The sequence below is a fragment of the Xiphophorus hellerii genome, chromosome 9 (assembly GCF_003331165.1).
Source record: "Xiphophorus hellerii strain 12219 chromosome 9, Xiphophorus_hellerii-4.1, whole genome shotgun sequence".
Taxonomy (NCBI): Eukaryota; Metazoa; Chordata; class Actinopteri; order Cyprinodontiformes; family Poeciliidae; genus Xiphophorus; species Xiphophorus hellerii.
In genome coordinates, this window is record NC_045680.1 from 10,244,199 (window position 1) to 10,263,999 (window position 19,801).

Consider the following 19,801-nt stretch of genomic DNA (forward strand, 5'->3'; position numbering starts at 1 on the left):
AGAAATAAATCATTACCTTGGAGAACAGCATACCCACAAGGCAAAACACAGGAATGAACCTGGCAGAGGAGCCACCTTATTGTTTTAACTGTGTTTCAGCAGTTCCCAAAGTGTGTGTCGTCTCCGTGAGTAATCTTCTCACTCTCTGTGTGAAGCTGAAAGCAGCAGTAAATCATTTTCCTCCGTGCAGGCATGAACAGAACGGCCACCAGCACACACAGATAGGGGGGATGGTTAAAGAGAAGATCCAGCAAGAGGCAAAAGACAATGTTGTTTTTCTTAGTACATGTCATCCTCCCTTCTGATGAAACACTCTTCCACCTCAACCTTCCACCCAGAGGTTACAACAGCAATGATGGGATTCTTCTTCAAAGCTTTTCAGGGGTTTTAGTTTTTAAACACAAACGCTCCATCTATTTTTCTCCCTTTCCTCGAGTGTTTTTAAGAGTTTAGAAACTAGTAATACTTATGTTTTTATAGCATTAATTTATCTTTCAATGAATACAAAACTTCTTTTTCAGACTTTTTTTCCAAGACGATTCAGACATTTTATGTTACACTCATCCACTAAATATGTCAGCTTTTCAGCTGCAGGTATTACATCAACTTTCAATCCGAACTGCTGCTCACACTCATGTTCTGCAGGAGACAGAGCGAATTCAATTCCACGATTGCTCCATTTCATTTTAGGTTAACTCATTTTATATCAAACCAGCATAGATGCTCTCACCTCTCTCTTCTTGCACTTTGTCTCTTGCACTTATTTTTTTGCAGCAATTTTGTTGTGTCTAAACTGATTTTATGTTCTCTTGAGTTCTTTTATTTTTTTGTAGTCTCATATTTTTTGTTTGTTTGATCCATATGGAAGCAACCTTCGTCTCTATGTTCTTCTTTTACGTAATTGTTTCTATGACAGTATATTCACAAAGTTGCACTTTTTTATGATCCAAAACCATTAAAAAAAACAGAAAATGATGAAACGGTTTGGCAGGATTATGGGATGTTGAGCGATGGTTGTATCTATCTAGCAAGGCTGGGAAAAATATTTTTAAATAGAAGTGGTTTAGAACGTCTTTGAGGTAGAAATACCTTCTTTCATCATCCTTTTGATGGATGAACCATTTATCAACCACCTGGGATTAGTGGAGACATACATTGTAGCGTGATACACAATCCCATTGTTTTAGGGACTTGTCAAAGGATGCATGGGTTGTCTTGGGAAGAAAGGAAGGATAACGGTGGAGGATGTAAGAAAATATTCAGACATGCTGCTGCCTTTTCCTCTTCGCCCTTTTTCCCCCTCTAAAGACGTGACATGTTTCAGCAGCAGACGAGTTTGTCTAAGATAGCTTTGGCCCAAAAAGCAGCTTGAATCTCTAATGGCGTCCACTTAGTTAGAGAGAGGCGAGGTTAAAAATGCTCAAGTCGCAGTATGTCAGAAGGTTTTATTTTACGGATGTACACATACAGGAAGATGACAGGCAGACGAGCTCTCCGTCATGTTGTATCGATTCAGTGAAAGATTTTGAACGGACACAGTGGGTAATTGTCGGTTTCATGCTTGTGCCAAAAGAAAGAAAAGAAAAACAGCAAGTGATGCACAATGGTCATGGTCAGGACAGCTGGTGAACAAGCATGAAAACTTAAAAGATAAGTGAAAGACTAGATAGCATTTGTGTTTGCACAAAGGGCTTTTATGGCGTGAAATACCACTGCAGTTTGAAACTAGAGGTATCAGTGTGAGATTCTCAAAAAGAGAGCATGCGTGGTTTTGCAGACAAAAATTTACAGCGTGTGGAGTCAACAGAGAGAAAGACAGTGAGTGCAGTCCACTAAGTTTCCAAGTTAACTTTCAAGATAATTGAAAGACAGAAAGGATAATGTGGAACTAGTAAATCTAGAAGTGTTGAGGGTCTGCGCAGTGGAGTCTCTAATGTCTTTATAAGATCATAAAAGCAATGCACTTCCTGGCCTCTCTCTAATTGCTGTGAGGAATGGGATGGGGGAGTCTCAACACTATGTGGCTACTAGATGAAGCCTCCAAGTCCTTATTGCACAGCTTATTGGGGTGATTCATTGTTTACCACCATGTTGGTAAAACCGACAGAGAAAGAGAGCGGTGAAGCAAAGAAAGCTTACATTGAACATTTAGATAAAAATAATAATAAGACGGGAAAAAATTATTATGTCAGAAATACAGTTGAATGAAAGGTGGCAGAGGGTTAACCACAAGCTACAATCCAAACCCTGTCAGTGCAGCTTCTAACAAAAGCAAAGTTAGAATGTAGATAAAGCGAGATTATTTTGCTGACTGAGCAGGAAAATGACTGGGCATCCCCAAAGGGGCTGTACACAAAAATATGTGAGAAGTAATTGTTGACATAATTGAAAAAGACAACATTTCCATGTCACAAACTGCTTGTCCAAAGAATCGAGCCCCAACATTCAACTCCACAAGCAAGCACAGTGATGAACAAGGACTTTAAAAAAAGAATGTGTACAGTATTTCTTCTACTTCTTTGTACAAACACATACACTTTTAGCTTATCTTTAATAGATTAACTATATGGGATGAGTGCCAGCCTACTTAGAAAAAACATTATTATTAATATATGTTTTAAGTAGTAGCAGTTCATCTGGTAGAAAATGCTGTGGATCTTGGTAAAGACAAACAAGATCTGTTAAAAACAAAACAAAACAAAAACACTTCTGAAAATGTTAAATTTCATTTCAATTAATGTGGATTTTAGAATTAACCCAAAAAATGATCAATTCTGGTAAGGTGTGTTGGTGTACAGAAAGAAATCACATCGTGTCAACCCAGAATAAATTCTATATCCATTATGGTCCTAGATCATTTTTCTTGTACTGTCACAGCAGGTATTACTGAAAATAATTTTAAACTATGCTTCAAGCTCATGCATGTTGTTTTCCTCTCTCCAATCTATTCACTCCTCGTTGACTTGGAGCTTTGTGTTTTTGTTTAGCAAAATGTAAATTCCGGTCTTAATCTCCATCTTTTGTCTGCGACTTATGAGTTTTTGAGCTGCAGCTCTAACTTTGCTTTGCTTATTTTGTTGATGAGCACACAGGGCTTGGGGTTTTATTGTAACCAACCTCGCTGCACTATAGGAGCCATATAAGAGTTGCATTTTTTTTGTACCCAGTTTTATCAGTGGGTGAACAAATGAAAGAGGAGTCAAAGGCAGCCCCCTAAGCTTTTCATAATGCGTCCCGAGAGGAGACAAAGGCCTGCATTCACTGCTGGGTGTCGATAAGACCTATCATTAGCCTGCCATAGGAGGTATTACTGACACACACACAACAACACATTTATGCTCACGCAGACATACACAGAGTGCAGTAGGTACTTATTCTGGTGCTCTATTCTCTTTTCCACATACACACACACACACACACACACCCATATAAAATATCCATGTGCATGCCAGAAGTAAAAGAGGCAGCCATGCTCGACTTGAATCGAATAAAAGCTGAGGAGTGGACCCCCCGCTGTTTTCCCATCACAGCCGAATTCTCTCTGCCTCATATTGTGAGAACATCCATGCCTGGCTATACAGTGTCTATGCATACGTTTCGGCTTCTTCGTGTATGGCAGTAACTTTGAACTGTCGTTAAGCAGTTATTGGTAAGACGTGGCGTTCTCAAAAAAGACAATGAAAATGAAGTGTAAATGTTGTTTTTATGAGTCTTTACATGAAGAATTTATATAAAACCGACTTGTGGTCTGTTAGTGTCATGTATTTGTATCATCACTTTCAAATGTATTCAAATGTTGCCGAATCATCCCAACATATTTTCATTTTGTACATAAAAACAGATGTTTTCCTTCACATGAATGTATTCAAATTTCAAATTGATCATTTTCCATTTCTATCAATTGTGGTTCTAATCCACTTTTGTACTTCTATGAAATAAATAAACTAAAATAACAATTACTTTTGGTCCTGCTGCTTTAAGGCAATGCAAAGCACTTTGAATTGCCTTGTTGCTGAAAATGTGCTATATAAATACAATTACCTTACCTTAAGTTAATTATTGGAGTAAAACAATCACATTTTCTTACAGTAAACTGTGGTAGTATATAGACAATTACTTGAATTCATTCATTATCAAAGTGAGTAGAAAAAGTATGTAGTATTGAAACATCTTCATAATATGAGTGAAAAAAATGAGAACATTCATTTCAAATAAAAGGAAAAAACAGAACAGACGTCATTAGCCACTTACAATAAGAAGCTGTAGGATGGAACATCAAAGTAGAAAATTTCATTTTACAGCCTATGGGCCACTTGTAGCCATTTAGAAACAGTAGGTTTACCACACACACATTGTGTTAATTCTACAGCCAAATCTTAGTTAACTTCTTTTGAAAAAACAAATAGTTTTACTGTAAAGTTTACATCTTTCTTTTCCTGATTTTGGTAGCTATGTAAGCTCCCTAATGCAGTTCTCATACAGAATGTAGACTATTTTTTTAATCTAAACATAAACTCTAGACTTTGTTTATAAAAGTTAATGTGCTTGGTTTGTGAAAAACTGAGTCAGACTTATTTTCAGAATACAAGACTAATGGACATTTAGGCTTTATTGCTGTCAAAATACCATAATGTTTTTGCCAAAATTTCTTAGAAACCAGTTTACTCATAAAACCCACTTTGCATGTATGTATTTGTGTTAAAATTCCACTCCATCAACTATCCTGTGACATGTAAAATAGGTCTAGAAAGCAAAGTGACCCAGCAGACCAGGCGATGCCAACCAACCGGTTAAACTAAAGAAAAAGCAAATGGAAACAGCCTGCTATCCTAATGATGGAACTCCTTGTTTACAGTAATAATACCAATGTCTCAGAGTTAATAGACTATTGACTTATTGATGATTGTATGCAGCACACATTACATTTACTTAACAAGACAGGAGCAAAATTGGATGGGGAAGAAGAGTTGTGTTTGTGTGTCTTGTCGAGTTTTGGTTGGGGGTGGGAAAGAGTGGTAAGACAGCGCTGCTGCCTAGATCCTAAGTAGATGATGGACCGTAGCTCGTATTCCCATTCCCTCTCATTATCTTGGCCCCCTGAGAACATATGAGGTTACTTACCTTCTTTTGCTCCCTGCCTAATGCCAAGAGTCAGATCAGGGTCATTAGCCTCACTACTTGAAACAAATGGCTTTAGATAGTATCTCAGCCAAACTACAAGAAGAAGAGATTAACTCTTTTGTCCCCTTACTGCATGTTAAAAAAAAAAATAGCTGTAAATCTTGATTATTTTTATTTTTAGCATTGCTAGGTGTTAAATTGCCATTTATTTTTATTGAATTTTCACTTCCCCGAGCCTTGAAATCTTGCGGCATTCAGCTAAATATCACAGCTGTGTTATTGAAGACAAAACCCACAGAGGGAGAAGTGGGCAGCGGATCAAAGCGCAAGGAGGATTTGTCTGGCAGATAGTCACTGAGGTCCTGTCTGCTTACACTCTCGCTCCTCTTGTGTCTTTTTGTGCCTTTTTAAGTCGCTGCATGCTCAACCAAAACAGTTGCCCCCTCATATTCCCAACATAAAAATTAGAGATCACAGACGGGAACGGGTTAGCCTCCTCTTAGCCTCCCCTTTCAACAGTTGTTTTCATATCGCAGCTCCTGTGTGTGTCCACATCTACAAGCTGTCATGTTTTTCCTCCTGTTAATGAAGTGCTACACATTGTGCAGGTGTTTATTTCAGTTAGCTGCCATTCCTTTCCTTTAAATATCTTGATTAATTTAGCTGTAGTCCCTTTACAAGATGTAATGAATATAAGATCAGAATACCAAAAAAAAAAAAAAAAGAAAGGCTTATCTTGTTTGTTTCCATCCAAAGTAAGTGCGTTGACCAAAAAGTTCTTTCCGTAAAGCTTTGTCATGAGGTTTGTGGCCTATCGGTCGAGGGGTGGCTCAGATGTCTGTTTTGAGCTGAAAGTCACGCCCAGAAGATGGATATAATTAAGACTAGCGCATTTCTTTGGGGAGGGTGTTTTGGTAACTTCTCTGGGTGGTCTAGCTCTACATGCCTGTGCTAGTTTTATTGCAAACAGGCACAACATGGTAAAAGCACATACACACTGACAAAGCAGATTAGTGACGTGGTGCGGCGTAAACGTAATTCTGGAAAAAAAATAGGTGTGCTGGACGTTTCCTGCTTCACTACCTACTTCAGTTGTTTCGCCGGGGTGCAGCGGAACTGATCATAGATGCGCACTTGAACGCGACTGCTTCGCTTTACTAAGAAATGTAAATGTGCACCCTCCTACATTTCATCACAAAGCTAACTTTAGCCTCCATCCAAACCTGTATTTAGCCTCTGAATAGAAGCCAGATGATCCAAAACTGAAGGGTTACATTTATCTGTGTAAACTTACCATAAAAACCATAAATGCTTCTCTGGTCTTTGAAATGTTCTTACAGCGATCTCATAGCCCAGGGAGCCTGTGACAAAATGGCTGGATTTTTCTGTCGTCAACATTTCACATTATCACATATTGTACATTTCAAACCTGGGTGGCCCATTAGAAGAGGAACTCTTAAATCTTTATGTGTTGTTCTCCACTCATTGAACCACTTTGGACCACATTTGCTTTAGAGTGAAATGGCACAAAAATGTAACATGGGTCAATGGGAGGTTTATGCATCTCATGACTGCATGACTATTATTTTTGTTCATGACAGCATAAATCCAACAAAGCCACTGTATATAAACATACATTTTAGAAGGAAACCATGCATAGTAAAGCTTTTTAATAGAGTAGTTGCAATATATTAATTGCTTTCTTATAATTACATTTTGACACATTAATAAAAAAAAAAATTAAATAGCGGTAAGTCCCACAAGAAAAGAGCTTCACCAGAAAACGGTATGTTTTCTCCTTAACCAAAAGAAAAAGAAAACTTCCTGTGTTTTATCAAATGTTCAAGTATCCTAATTTGTGGTTCTTTTCACCATTAGGTCTATTGGTCTCTTTGGGTAGCAGGGTAAACATGGATCTTTAAGGTTGCATTTCATTTTGCAAACATTTGGGTGGTCCCATTCTTTTAAGGGGTTTACATTGGTGAATGTACCGGGGCTTTAATGATGGCAGTACTCTTCCCTGTTCTCAGCAGGCATTGAGACAGAAAAAGGGAAAATTAGGATACAGAAGGAAAAAAGAGAGCTTTTTCTAGCAACAAGATGTTGCTAGAAAAAGGTATAGAAAAGAGGATGTACCACTTTCCCATTAATAAGATATAAAAAATACATCTACATTTTGAACTGGCCAATGCCAACAATAAAACAGTATGAGACTCTCATGGTGTTATAAGATTAAATTTAAACCCCACATTTCATTGTATCATGCTTACACACAAAATACTAAAGCAAAAATGTAAAACATAGTTTGGCTGGGTTGATCTTATTACTGCTAAAATAACCTTACTCGCAGATAACAGTTAATAACATAGTAATAATGTTATTTGTAGCACTTATTTTATTATTTTGAAGGGTGAAAGTGTCTAGTCCAAGGGCACAACAACTGAGACAGGGTTTTGAACCGTCAACCCACCGCTTACTGGATGAACTCTTACAACCATCGCCCTTGTAAGCAGAAAAAAGTGTAATAACCTTCTTTCAGCCAGCTGATTAGCAGTGTGCAGCAACAGCTGAGAAAGAAGCAGCTTAAAACTGTAACTTTTCAAACTTTGATATACCTTGATACTGGAAGTGCCTAAACAGAGATGAAGTTTTTTTTTTATCAACATTGTGAACTGAGGACGGAAGTTCTTAGTTGGCATAAAAGGTTTAATTTCTCCTTTGTCTGCAGTGAGCAGCTTTCCTGTGCTGCCCTCTTTCCCTGCATTTAACATCAAAGAAAAGTTTGAACAATTGAGGCAATTTTTCGCACGGTGAAGGTCAATCATTGTTCTCCATCTGAAAATGTAGGTCCAGCTGAGAAGCCATGCTTCTATGGCATGTCTGCTTCTGCAAGCCACTCTTTAAACACATTTTAGGCAGATATTTATGGAATATTACATTTCTGCATGTTTTTCTTTCTAAATTTGATATTTGTTTTGTAATGTAGATATAATTATCAGAAATTTTCTGGCCCATTTGTTATAGCAGTGGTGTTATTTTGTAAATTATGTTTGTAAAACTTACCCCTATGCAACTCAGCGAACAAGATTAAAACTTAGATTAACATGAGGATAAGAATGGCTAATGTAAGTGTATTAACTTTGCAACACACTTTGATGAAGAATAAAAAGAATCGGTTGAGATATATGTACTGTGCTTAAATACATGATATTCTGACTTCTAGATATATTTAATAAGGAGTGCATGAACTTGCCATATCTAATTATGACCACTTGCTTTGCTTTTTGCCAAAGGGCAGAAATGATCCCAAGCCAGAAAAGATGGAAGTTTAAAAGGACTCTGTGGGACTACTTAAAACTACAAGCAGCAGGGTACTTGAAAAAAAAAATCATTAATGCAGCTTAAGTAGCTTCAAAAAAACACTAATGAATATGACTTCCACGGGAACTTTGATGTGCTTTACTGGCCACAACTTCACAGTACCACGTCTGTTATCTGTAACAATAGAAAGCCAAATGACACATGAATGAAATAAAGCAGGACGAGATAATGCAACTACAAAAAATGAAGTCTAAATAAAAATGTTACTTTTTTTCTGGCGTTCAAAACATAGCTTTGGATAATTACAAAAAGCAAACCTGCTTCAGGTAGCATAACAAGAAATGTAACTTTTTAAAACATTTTTTTTTTTAAATAGTTCAACACACCCAGAAAATATATTACACAGTGTTGCTGCATCAATCACCTCCTGTTACACCCAACACAATTTCATTCCTCCTTCTCAGTCTGGCCAGCTGTAGACTTTAGACTCAGAAATTCTTTTTGATAATTCATTCTGTCTCTCCGCACATTCACTCTCGGCCTCATCCTGCTTCTTCAGCGTCAGACGCAGCGCTGCAGCCTATAACGCATTACAGCCAGTGCCCGTATAATCCTGAAATTCCTCAGTTTGTGTCGAACACCACATGAGAAGAACACAGTTTTTACAGCAGGTCTGTTAAAGGAGATAAAAACAGCCACTTCAATGTGCAATTTGTCGTGTGTTTTTTATCAGGTCTTGTATTATATAGACTCCAAAGATGTTGAATTCATATGTTTCTGAAAGTGGGGCCCTTTTGTTGCTCAATCAGAGGTTAATGTACACACCCAGCAGCTCCTTTTCTGTGCTTCCTAAGACCACCCAAGCTGTTGATAGGATCCGGTCCACTTCAGAGTGGGCTTTCTGCACAAATAAATTCATGCGAGTTATTTAACAGAGTTGAAGCAAACATAGTTTGCACATCATCTGTTGTTGAATAATTTAAACTCGAATTTAAAACTGTTTTAACCACTAGCTTCAGCACACACATCAAATGCAGTGTGCTAATTGAAATCAGTCGCCTGTTTGTATCTTGTCTTTTCTTTTTGAGTGCATGTGTCTCTTCCGACTCTCGTGTGTACGCAGTGGGATGAATGTGCATGTGTAAACATTTTAATAACATGCTTTAAACAGACGACACCTTGAATTTACTCTGTACTTCTGTTTGTTTTCTGCCCAGGTCCAGACATGAAGGAGGCACGCAAGGATACACACAAACCCAGTGCAATGGCACCTAGAGGCTGTCTGCGGTCTACCACCACCCTTCTGCACATGCACACAGACACGCACACCCCAACACACCCCCGCACTTGCACACAAAGACTGTTACAGTAAGGAACAACAGACCACAGAGTCACGATGATAATCGCAGTTGGAATTTACGAAAACACATTCATTATCTTTTGCTGCTTTCTTCTTTTACTTCAAAGCCAAATTCCAATAATGAAATGTAAAACTTACTGCAAAAAATGTATAGAAAATTATTGAGAAAACAAACTAGAATAGCATCGACGTAAAACCAGTTTTCTCCTTTAAAGTCTAGATGTTTTAAGCTATTCAAAATACATCTTATGTCATGTGTTAATGTTTTTGAGTGTACTTGCCTCAGGGAAATCTAAATCTGTTTTTATCCCCCTTTTTTATCCATCTATTGAACCTATCCATACAAGTTTAACCTCCCCACCGCACATCCCACAACACCTCCGTAACCAACCCACATAACCCACCCAACGCCCCTCCCAGGCTTCCCAGCATCCTGCCGAGCACACCCTCCAAAATAAATCCTTCAAGACGAAATTACAGTGCGGCTCTGTGGGAAAACCCTCCCTCTTTTGTATCTCTGCCCCCCCGACGTCCCTTCCCTAGTCTCCTTGTTAGGCTTCACTTGATTCAGAGTGCAGATAATTTTATTGTAAATTAGTCTGGACTATGGCGACCCACACTAATTTCAATCTGTAGCTACAGTTAACTTTAGAAGGTATGAATGTAGCCCTCAATAGAATCCACCTTTTTTGTGTCTGATTTTATGTGAATGGAAAGAGAGGTTGATAATTAGTTTGTTTTAATGTCTAAAAAGGGGTAAAAAAAATTCTTAAATTTTTAATGAACTACTAATTAGCATACTAATTAAGTTTCTTTGATTGTCCTCTTTAAATGTATCTTCCTGTTATCACTTTGAGCCACTTGGAACATACTGAAGAGGCTACAACTCCTCAGGCTTTTTGTGGAACAAAAAGAATGTGCATGTTTTAGTATTGCCTTCGGATTTTTAAACGTTATCCAGTGGCCACAGTTATCTAGAAATAAATGTGGCTGTCAAGAGTTAAGATCACCAAGGCTGTCAAATTTGAGCTAATTATACGAATTTGGAACTTAAACTGAATTAAAAAATAGTCAAATGCGAGCTATTTAGATGAGAAAGCAGCCCTGGTCATTTCCAGCGTTTGGGTTAACTGACGAAGCCAACCTCACAGCGGCCGTGTCACAGTTAAGCTTTAATGATACACTCCATCAGTTCAGCTTTTTTCCTGCGCGAGGCCAGCTTGGTTAACAGTCGGTCGAGGGTGTGTGTGTGTGTCTTGGTGTGTAGGGGTGTGTGTACCAACTATTAAAGCACTTGAGAATCAGAGAGGAAAGAACTCACGCTGCTAATGGATGTGTCTATTGATGTTCCCATTTGGCGGCACACTGTAAACGATAGGGCAATGATTGTGCTGAAGATGGAAGGTGGTGGTGGTGGAGGCGTGGAGTGGAGAGGAGAGCGGTTTGGCTTGGCGATGATAATGACAAGGAAGGTTATTATTCAGCACCCCATGGAGTCTCTCTCTTTTTTGCTGGGGTGTGTGTGTGTGTATTTGAGAGAGAGAGAGAGGAAGAGGAGTGGTACTCATCCTCCATGTCTCTCAGTGATGTTGCCTTCCCAGTCCATTGGCTATTATTAACTTCTCGCTTTTCCTCTCCCACCCTACACCTCTCCCGACATTACTTACTGTTGCTGCTCTTCATCCAATCATGGCTGTCTCTTTACCATAAACACCTCGTTTTCTTTTTGTAAACACTCCATATTTTTTTAATCTACTGTGCATATCATTCATAACAACGAGTAAAGTAGTCTAAAGGGTAGAAGTAAAAGACAATACTGTGAGCAAAGAAGACAGTTGCGTTCTCAACACAGCTAGGGCCAGTATGTGGTTAGGATAGGGTAAACTTGTTCATTGAAAAACTGAACCATATAGCATCATAAGACTGCTTTAATTTGAGTAAACTTACAGCTTCCCCCACTGAAAAAAATCAACTAATTTCTCATTATGGATGTAACTGTAATATTTTATATTCCATTTATTAATGGCTATTTTGGTATTCATAAATATACACATTATGTGCACCTATCTAAAAAAGAAAAGAAAAAATGTCAGCTAAATTTTGGGGTAGACTAAAAAGCTGGCTCGGTAGCCAGACTACAGTTGTTTGCTTATCAGTCATGTTGCTAGTAACTTGACATCTATCGTGTGAAAATAGTGTTACCTTTATAAGATGGCAAGCTGGTGCGAAATATTTTCAGCCAAATCCGTCTCTCTTGTAAAATACAGTAGCTTTCTTTCAGCCAGCTGACAGTCAACAAAGGGTGAGGGGCAGCGCTATTACTCTATCCATAAAAAAAAAAAATACTTTAAACTTGTAAATTGTTTTTTAATTTTTGTACCTTGTATAAGCAAACCTTGCCTAGTCTAACCAGTGAATCACTCTCCGGTAGATTTCTTTTGTTTTTTACCCAACTGTGTGCGTGTAAGAAGGTGTGTGTGTGCGTGTGTGTGTGTGTGTGTCTGTTTGTCTGTCCTGTCAGTTCCAATCAGTGTGTGCGTGTGATGAATATGAATAGTCAACCTCCCTGCAGGTTTGGCAGGAGACCACCTCCAGCTGGACTCAGACCCCTGCTCAAGTGTCTTGGTGTGTGTTTTGTGAGTGCGGTTGTACAAGTCAGTTTGTATCTGTCAGCGCGGTGACAACCTCAGGGGGAAATGACAAACTATGCATGCAAATCACAGAAAATGAATGCTTCAAGCTCATTTTAAAATGTTTATTTTTTAGATTTTTGTCATAAAGTGCATAGATAAATTCTGAGATCTGTTAAAATTGTTACATTTTTGCAAGTTTCACATCCATCTTTCCTTCAGTAGTCCCAAGTTTCTTTTTTTAGGCACTTTAATCTTCTTCCATATGAGTTTTTAGTCCTTTTTTATTTGTAGAAGATTTAAATAATTTCCAAAAATATCTTGTCCTTGCAGTAAGAATCCATCTATCATTCTGTGAGCGTGTGTGTCTATAATTGCAGTGCAGCAGATAAAGAAGGAGACGCCATTCCAGCTGTGAGGAGACAGAAAGCGTCGTGTACACACGGCCACAATAAACACTGCACACACTGACGCACTTGCACATACACACAGCAGGTGGGGGTTGAGTGCAAGCAGGTGAGCATTAAGTCAGGGTGCTAAACAGATCACGTCGCGGTGTGATATCTGCAGACAGAGGAGGCCGGTCTGTACCTGCAGGCTGAGCGCGGCGATTCGCAGCACCCTCGCCAGGAATTTCCTCCAACTCCTGGGAGGAGGGTGGGTTGAAGGTGAAAGACGGGTGCAAACTGCGGCTTCTGCTATTTTTCTTCAAAGCTACATCTTGTTAACCTTATTAAATCTGAAATTGCTGTAGTTAACATTTTTGAACAGTTTAAATTCATCTTAATGAGTAGGTTTTGTGGAAAAATTTTATTTTTAAAGATTGAAAACACTCTACAGTATGTCTTAAGGCTAATTGCACTTTTAAAAATAGTTTTACATTTTCACATTAATTAAGTTATTTGTGGAAATATTTGTTTTTCACCTTTAATGTTTCTATTTTAGCATAGAAACCTCGCCTGTTTCATGTTATTTTTAAATTTTATGCATATTTTCCCTCCAGGCAAAAGCTCACACTTGCAAGCCTAAAATTAGCTTGCGTGATGAAACGACGCGGAGAAATCAGATTGACAGCGGTGGAGAAAAATAGGTGCAAAATCTCCGCAGACGCTCCATGTTTTGGTAGAACACATATCTGTCCCTACGTTCTGTAAAACTCAAATAATGAAAGGACAGAAAAATAAATAAAACAGTGTGTTCACAAGTTTGTCAAAAGGAGCAAAATTCTCAGAGCGTTTAATCACCTCCTGTATGATTCGCCTGTCTGGAATTACTAGTCTGTTCTGACAGAGTCCACGGTGCTAATTGTGAAACGCTGACAGTGCTCATTACACAAACCTGTCTTACGAATTTCCTGGAACATTGTCAGGGCTCCCTTTTGTTATTTTCTTTCCCCTTTTTATCCTTGCACCCAGTCTGCTGAGGAAACATGGCCATTATCAGTGCCGACATGTATCACCTACTTCGCTACTCGACCTTAAGAAAAATCCTCTGTAGTTTTGTTCTGTTTTCTGCTCGTCGCCGCTCAGATGCGCTGAATCAACTGCATGGAGTATTATTGACAAGGAAATTTGCAATTTGAGTTTTGAAAGAAAAGGGACATTTCAGTTCATGTCTTAAACAAATTCGTTCTTTTCACTGGCTCTTTGGTCACAGCCTCATCTAGTCACCTCGTTTTAAAATGATGCTGTTTAATTAAGTAATTCCCGTTATTGCCCATACTCTCTGAACTCTTCTCTCTCCTTATTCTTCAGGGGTCAAATTAATAATTTTTGAAGTAAGGTTCTGTTAAGTGGCTATAAGCAGTTGCAGCTGGAAATAACTCACATGGTGTCTTCATTCTGTATAATTTCAGATTGCTTGGCCCCGAGTGCTTAAATGGTAAGTGGACTGAACTTATATAACGCTTTTCCAGTCATTTTGACCACTCAAAGCGTTTTACAATATGGAACAGAAACTAACTACTATCCAAGAAGGGCCAAGACTAAAGTGGACTTCTAGGTCCTTATAGAAACCCCAATCTCATAATGTTTAATGCAAACCCTATTTTATATACCTTTAAGCTCTTTGGACTTAGTGGCTGTTTTACAGCAGCTGACAATGATTTCCACAGGAAATGAAAGTGCAACACCAATTAATTTCCTGTGTGAAACTCTTATTGAGAATGGAAGCATGTCCATTCAGAGTAACTCTCTGATATAAAGGGAAGGGGTGTAAAACACACAAATATTAAAGCAGTTTATGATTGAAGGACCTTGTTTTGTATATATTTTTATTGATTTTTCCACTGGTTCACGTCTCTGTTACGTATGTACTTGGAAACACTTACATGCTCCATTTTCACGTTACACAGAGGAAGCCTGTGTTAACTGTTATAAATAAGCATTAGCCTTACTGTCCAATATATATGTAATTACAGTGTAGAGGTTCATAAAATGGTAAATGAATAGTCAATGAAGACAGAAAGAGTGTAATATACTTCTGATATATTTATGTGCTTTTAAACTTTTACAGAACTTTGCTTCAACAATCCTAAACTTTTTCAGTAAGATCGTTTTTATTGTCTGTTTCAAAGCTCCCTATATTTAGCCAAAGTCTCAGCTCCCCCCAACCCGTCCACTTATCTAAAAATGATTCAGTGGTTAAATGTCAGAGCTGTCCGTACCATTAAGGCCAGCGTGTTTGAAGGAAGGACACCTCCCCCTCCTTCTTCCTCTGTCTCTTTAAATCCCCTTCTCCCCCCCGTTAGCTCCCACATCATCCAGCACCCCCTCACCATCGCTCCAACCAGGCTGGTTAGAGGGCTGATGTGCAGGCCTTGTCATTCAGATTAAGGCCACATTGTCAGCTCAGGGCTCTTCTCTCTTTAGTTTCGTGTCCCGTTTCTTTCTTCCCACTGTCAGCCACCCCGTCCCGCGGCCAGAAAAGACCTTATAAAGCTACGCTCTCTCTCATCCACTTCTGTCAATTCAAACACTGTCACTCACACCACCATTGGGGGTTTGTCGCAGCAAGGACTATTTGTTTATATATAATGTTGGACATGTTTTTCTATGTAGATATATATTTCATCAGCTAACAGAGTTGTAGACTTGATTTCTTTTTTTTTGGGCGGGGGGGTTCCTTTGAAGTGAAGAGATCTTCGTCAGGTACAAATAAAATGACAGCAGTGGCATGAGATGTGAGGGTAAAAAGAGGCGGCATACTCCTCTCCACAAGTCTTAGTACTCTTTGTAGTAAAGACAGCAAAAGCTGTTATTTTTAAATCAAAGTTGTATGAGTGCAGGGGTATTTAGAGAGGGATTGGCAGGTGGTGACACATTCAACCAGATTGCCTTAGTCACTCCTTATCCTGCTCTGTTAAAGCATCCCAGAATGATATTTATCACCCAAATGAATCTTGACTCATCAGCGTAGTTGCTCTCACGTCCTGTCTTATTTACTACAGCAGCTCTGTGGCATTTGAGTTTCATGCTTCTTACTGTCTGCGCATTTTTCTTTCCTTCCCAAGATGAGCAATGATTCAGCACTGTCTAAGATGGTGGACAGTTTCTCTCTTGGTTTTAGTGCAAAGAGAGGAAACAAATAAAAAGCACATTTGAGCCTTTCAGTCCTCAGACTCAGGGGACCACATCATAACGAAACAGCAAGCGTTACTGATCGGGGTGAGTCGGCAGTTTCATACCCGTTCTCTCCCTCATCCTCAAACTTGCGCTGAAGCCTTTGAGGCATGTCGATGCTCCTCTAGAGGCCGAGCAGCTGTGCTTCAAAACAGGAAAGAAAAAAAAAAAGACAGAAAACTGCAGCTCCTGCCCAGGTGCTCTGTTAACCAAGAACTACTATGAGTCAGGAGTTTCAAGATGACTTTCTTTGTGTAACTGCTACTTTCAGCAAAGTAAGACATGTTCCCATGCACTCACCGTCTGTGTAATTTTGACCGTATTTCATGGAAGTTAAATCGTACTTGTATTACTGGTTGGTTTCTAAGATTTAAAGAAAAGGTGAGTCAAAGTTGTTTCTTTTTTCATGGGCTGCGGTGGAAGAAACTACTGGGGGAGGAAAAATCTTCGCAAAGTCATACACTTGTTTTTGTGTCACATTTGTTTTTTGTTTTTTTATTATTTAAAGAAATGTTTTGGATATTTCAATCAAAATGACCAAAATGTAATATGTTATTGTCATGCAACTGGGAACAACTCCACTAATACACAGTTATGTTATTGATACCCTTGGCAGATTTAGGGTTTAAGTAATTTTATCAACATGTTTCTTTTGTCTGTTATTATTTTGAAGTGACCCAGACAGAGTTCCAACTTGTAACTGATAGGGAATTTGTTGAAGGAACTAAAGATTAGGGTGATGGCATTTATGTCAAAGATTTGGAGCTAATCTTGGACAATAAATCATCAAGATGATGATTTATCATCTTGATGATGATGATTTATTGTTCATAAATCACTAGAAGCTCTTATTAGTAATTATAGAAAGGTGTGATTGCTTTAATGCTAATAAAGATCTCAAATTGATTATTGGGAAGAATTTGTACATGCTATTTATTTTATTAAAATAAACAAAACTTTATATATGAAATTAACACTTTTGTATTTTCTTATCTATCAAGAGAAGACTTTCCCATTTTCTCTTGGTCGAATGAAGCAAGTTTTATGTCTAAATCTGCCATAGGGATGAATAAAGTTGAGCTTTACGTAACCAGTTCAAGCATTGGTTAGCACATAATCATTAAATGTCCACGATGTTGTTGTCATTGGTAAAGCTCCCATGATCTTTTCTGTTTACTTCCAAAGAATGAAAGAAAGATTTAGTTCATGAATATGCAAGGTAAAAGTTTCTCCACCCACAGAGCAGCCACGCTTCGCCCTCATTTCTAAGCAGACTGTCATCTCTGGTCACCGTCCGGTTCATGCTTCCCTCAGTGAACATTCAACGCTGTCGGTGAGTTTGATTGTAATTTAACAAAAACCATCGACCGTTGACTGTACCCTGTGGATAGCTTTTGTCACTAGATGTATTTTTAAAAGATGAAGATAAAGCCCCACCATACGAATTAGAGGAAGAACGGCTGATGACTCCTTGGGAAGGAAAACAATCCGGACATACTTCCAGCTTTCTAAATCACAGCAAAGGTCACAATCAACATTCATTGCTGTCGGTGGGTTTGACTTTGTGGAAGAGCTCACTGAACGATGAATGCAACTGTGTCCCAGATTTCATCCGACCGTCACAAGGAATGTTGTCACGGCATGCTGATGATGGCGTTATTTATTTCGCCTGTCTCTCTCCCTCAGCTACCGTGATGCTGGTGGTGTGAACTGCCTTGTTGACAGTTTGGCTTTAGGAGCAACAGAAGAAAAGACAATAAAACTACACTTGGGACATGAAATACTAGACATGACTTTGTTGTGAACTTTGAACTAAATGGAAATGTTTTATTTTTTGTGCACATTGTAATTGGACTAGTTGGTATGTTAAGGTATAAAACGGCATAAATCAGGTGGTCTTCATTTCTGTGATGTTTCCAGGAATTAAGTTACTACGATACATAAGAATTTCAATTCACTCTGTGTTCCTAATTCTTAACACATCGCATGCACTGTCTTTGATGAATTTCAATAAATCATCACACTTTCAGATCTCAGTGAAGCTGTTGATATTCATTGATTTTCCAGGGGAACATGTGAAATTGATGATGTTGGATCTAGCATAGTCAAAGCTCCTCTTCTGAAACTTGAATAAAAACGATAGCTATCTGCAATATGCAAATCCCACCGATCAAAGCACCTCAAGCCAAGATGTAAGAAAAACAAAAAGTGAATGGAGTTGTCAAGATTTAGTCTTGTTAAGATTTTAGAAATATTGTAGCTAATTTTTGATGAAAATGTAAACTATGGAGCCCTCTTAAAATACCAGAAGTAAATTTGTGAAGTAAAAACATGACACCAGTTAAGTCATTCTAAAGCTTTTCTTCACATATAATTTGGCATTTATCTTTTATGACCCACATTAAAACTAATGTCTTCTAGAAAAGATTTTTTACAATATTATTTTATAAATTAGGCTCCATCAATATGTGTTTCCACAGTATTGCAACAGGATAATTGTAACAATTAAAGGTGGAAAAAGTTTTTGAATTATTTATCACAGCCTAATATTTTAATTGTGTTGGACCATTTTAACTTATTTTAAGAAAAATAAGCATAATTGCTCTTATATTTTTTACGTTTCACTGCCAAGCTTTATTTTTGGAGGTGCATTCATACATAGCAACACAATAGTTCCTACATCAATGTGCAAGCAACTGCATTTAATGTTGTTAAAACACACAATACCGTCTTCAAAAGTGTAACACCACCCGTTCAGTCCCCCAGAACTACACCTAGAACTAAAAAAAAAAAAAAAAAGCTGAAACTACATTTTATTCTACATGTTTACTTTAATTGGAGCACATTACAAAATCTAAAGTCTTAATATTTAGCTGTTTCTTCCAGTCTATATGTATGCAATTAAATTTCAAAAATATTGTGCCGGTGACATAGCTAGCTTTTGTTTCCCCCCGCAGACCACCGTACTGCTCAGCCAGGAAGGAACCTTCTTAAAAAAATAACTGAAGGGTGTTAATTCTGAAATAAAACCACATCGTGACCACAAACACTAACTGTCCCCTTTTCTTTTTGACAACTCAAGAGGTCATGGCTGTTCAAAATGGCTTTATGCTTTCATATTATTTTTATACTTACCTCTGCCTACGCTGCACCATTATAGATGATTTTTCACATCCCGTTATTATACAATAATTCTCATAAAAAGTAAATTGATGCTCTGCAAATAAGCAGTGACTGACGAGATCTGCAGCCCTCTCTCCACCAGATTATATAATGCGTCATTTGGGTTGCTGCTTTAGGATTAGCAGCAGCCTTAAAGAAAGGGCCTGTGGTGATACGGAGAAAATGATGACGATGATGATGATGCTGGTAAGAATGTGCTGCCTCACCATTACCAAGAAACTGCAGCTGAAACTGAATGAGTCACACTAACAGTAAAGAAAGCCGATTCTTGAAAAACAGATTCACCTTTGATTAAACAAAAACCATCTTACATAACTAAGTGGATGCACACAGTTCATTTCTTTGTTTACTTGTGTGTTTTTTGGGAGACCGATGCAAGTAAAGCTCAGGGTTTCTGCAAGATTTAATCAAGATGTCTAATTTAACTTTAAGATCACCATAGAGAAAAAATAGGTTAGTCACATGAAAACATATAAAATCTAAGCAAGACATGTAACTTAGGAAAACAGTTTGATGGTTTTCTACTCCATTTTCTTTTCATGCGGGTATGAATGAGACTTCATCTC

The 19,801-nt window shown here is 38.2% G+C and overlaps 1 long non-coding RNA gene across 2 annotated transcripts in view; it reads left to right on the forward strand.

Moving 5' to 3' along the window:
• The window catches only part of LOC116726374 (uncharacterized), a 33,228-nt gene extending 15,140 nt beyond the window's left edge, over window positions 1-18,088 (forward strand). The window contains exons 3-5 of one of the 2 annotated variants that reach the window (XR_004340592.1): window positions 9,660-14,313; window positions 17,294-17,385; window positions 17,472-18,088. This is a non-coding gene — a long non-coding RNA (uncharacterized LOC116726374). Of the gene's footprint in view, window positions 1-9,659; window positions 17,386-17,471 lie in introns of both variants that reach the window. The other variant, XR_004340591.1, reaches the window with a different exon arrangement.
• Window positions 18,089-19,801: the final 1,713 nt, after the last annotated feature.